A 3,439-nucleotide genomic window follows, 5' to 3' on the forward strand; every position below is an offset into this window, starting at 1 on the left:
TGAAAGAAAGATAAGAAAGATGAGAAAAAGGGTAGAAAAGCTTTTAGGTGGGTAGAACATCAAGAGCTAAGCTTTGTATGCCCAAATTATTCTCAGTCTTAGATTGATTTCACAACTGTCTAGCACTCCTCTTTGTTTGAGAGTAAACCACCCAAAAACACCATTGCCAACCTCTTTATAAAAAGCCTTTCCCTTAAACCAATTGAGATTGATTCATTTTCCATTTGCAAGATCACACCAAACACTTTAGTGGATGTGAAAGAGGTGCTCAATAGGATTGCAAGTCTTTACCAATAGATAGAAAGTGAGCTAGAGTGGTGTATTGTGAAAAGCATAGAAAAATATTTGTAAGGACTTTGATTGATCTTAGCACNTTCAATGATTGTGAACTTTATCAAGAGGGTATGAAAGCTTGTGTTGAAGGTCAAGAAGAGGTCAACTATGTAGGTGGCCAGGGTTATAACAAGTTCAATCCTAATTACCGCAGCCACCCAAACCTCTCTTACCGCAGCAACAATGTGGAGAACCCACAAGACCAGACTTATCCACCACAAAAACCTCCTGGTTTTACTTCACAACCAAACTATCAACCCCAATCTCAAGGGAACTATCAAGCTAAGCCTCAAACCTATTCCCATCCTCAGCAACAAATGAATGCACCACATCCTCAAGGTCAAGTAGATGACACAACTGCTCTACTTAGACAAATCCTTGAAGGACAAGGGAGAGGTGCCATTGAACTTGCCACACAAATGAAAGCCATGCACAACAAGGTTGAGAATGTATATGGTGAGTTAAATGCCAAGATTGAGAGGTTGCAAACACAGGTACAGGGACAAACTTCTTCCTCTTCAACAAGACAAATGGGTTCTTTACCAGGAAAACCAGAACCAAACCCAAAGGAGTTTTGCAATGTCATCTTCAAAGAAGAAGTGAACAGGGTCACTAGTATGAATTTCGAAAAATCAAAAATGGATAGCCATGCTGATGAGAATGAAAGGTCTATTGAAGAGATCTCTGCTCTCCTATATGGTTATGCTGTTGAGGGTTTGGTGGTTGCTAAAGTTGAGATAACTGAGAAAGGATCAAGGGGTAAGGAGATAGTTGCCAAGGAGGTTGAAAAGAAAGATGAACCAAGTGTTGCTCTTCCTCTTTATAGTCCTCCAATTTCATTTCCACAAAGGGTTCTCACAAAGGCCAAAAAGAAAGTGCTCTCAAGTTTTAAAGCTAATATGAATAGAGTTGGAGCACCTTTGCCTTANATTTTGTGCATATTTATGAGCATTTAGGTTGTTTAGGTTGCATTTTGCATCAAGTTTGTTATCTNGATAGAGTTCATCAAAGTTATTCTAGCAAACAGAGAGAAGGTGGAAGAAATCATGGGAATTTTTGATTCACCAAGTGAACAACAACCCAGACCAAAAACACTTTCCAAGCTTGAAGATCCATGCAGATTTACTATACCTTGCTCACTTGGTGCTTTACAACTTGATGATGCCTTATGTGATTCAGGAGCAAGTGTTAATGTGATGTCACTTTGATATGTTAAAGAGTCTTGGGATCAAAGACATGAAGCAACCCTCTTCTTCCATCATGTTTGGAGGTGCTTCTTCAAAATCTCCACTTGGTTTGATTGAAGACTATCCACTCAAAGTTGGTGATTGCACTGTTCCAACAGACTTCATGGTAGATGAAAGAAACCAACAGGCTGCCTCTCATACTAGGAACTCCCTTTCTCAACACTGTGGGGGCAAGCATTGATTTCCCAAATAAGAGAGTAACTCTTCTTCATGTGAATCCCAACACATCCTATCCTATCAAACCTTCCTCTACAATGTTTTGTGGAACAATCACTAGTGAAGAAGTAGCAACTAAGGAAGAGCATAGAGACTTGAATGATCAACATCAAGAGCTCCAAGTTGATAAAGTGGGTATTAAAGAGACTACAAAGCTTGATGAGGACATTTTTGATGGTGAGTGTTTAGACTCTTTATTTGATGACCTCAAAGGAGATTCTAGAGAAGGGGATTTGGGTCAAGCAAATAAAGTTGCTGACAAGAAGAAGAGGAAGAAGAAACAAAACCACCCTCCCACCATTGTTTCATCTCCTATGACTTTGTGTTTGCATCCCTTGGGGCTTGTTGATGGAGCAATAGAGTACAAAGTGAAGCACAAAGGTCTTTCTTCACCCTTTGCAAGTGCCAAAGCCAAGCTAGATCTCAAGTATCATTATGACAAAGATAAGCTTCATGAACTTCTCTCAAGTGTCATTACTATCAACCTCCAATCTCCTTCCACCAATTCAACAGGATCTCAAGGGAGCACTAAAGCTCCTCCTATCACTCCATTCCCTAAGGTTCACAACTAGGCACAAGGTATGGTCCTAACTTTCCATTGTATATATCATTTGAGTCTTGTTTTCTTTATTTTGTTAGTCTTTCTCTTGGACTTTTCTCACACAGGGACTGTGTGAATTAAGTTTGGGGGAGGGACTAACCATCTAACATTGTGTTTTGTTTTGATTTTAATATTTTGTGTGATTCATTGTTAATAGCTTTGTTTTGAGAAAAATCAAAAAAATTTGAAAATTTTCAAAAAACAAAAACAAATACATGTAGCTTTGCATATTCATTCTTGTGTTTAGGATTGAGTCTAGAAGCATTTAATATGCATTTGCATTTGCATTTGGGATAATAATGAAGCTACCTTGTTAGAAGTAGAATCTTAGGATTGAACCCACAGCCCTCATTTATAGTTCATTGGTGCTTGTTTAACCTTTGGGAAAAAATGAAGAGTCTAGACTTAAAGCATTGTGTCACTTGAAAGCATTTTCTTCTAGTGTAAAGCTTGCATGATCATTGCTGCATCTCTATATTATTTGAACTTTAATTTGATTTTAAAATTATCTTGCATATGGACTATGAATGCTAGCTCATGAAACTTTCATTTGGGTTAACAATCTCTATTTGCCACTCTATTTTGTTTAACCCAATCTCTTGCCATACCTTTGAACCCCAACTTTTTCTTTCAAGCCTTGTGTTAATTTGTTGAGTGAGGCCTTTTTCTTGATAATGCTATAGGTTGTGAAATCTTGAGAGTATTGAGAATGACAAAGAACTGGCTCTTGTTTTAGCTAGGTTTGGAATCTTTATAGCTAGCTAATAGGACTGGTTTTGAAAGAAATAGGTGGTTAAAATTTTGATTTGGGTAAAGGTTTGGAAATAAGAGAGATTAAGAAAGAAAAAAAAAGGAAGGAATTACTTGGTCAAAAGAAAAAAAAAAGATTTATCGCTAAGGTTAAGTTTGGTTAAAAACACTAAGTCTTTTAAGAAGAAAAAAAGAGAAAGAAAAGTTTAACTGATGTCTCCTAGAAAAGTTTCATAAAAAAAAGAATGCTAAAGCGTAGTTTTATAAGAATAGGAGTTCATCAAAAGAAGTT

This window comes from Camelina sativa, chromosome 13, assembly GCF_000633955.1.
Source record: "Camelina sativa cultivar DH55 chromosome 13, Cs, whole genome shotgun sequence".
In the NCBI taxonomy this organism is placed as follows: domain Eukaryota; kingdom Viridiplantae; phylum Streptophyta; class Magnoliopsida; order Brassicales; family Brassicaceae; genus Camelina; species Camelina sativa.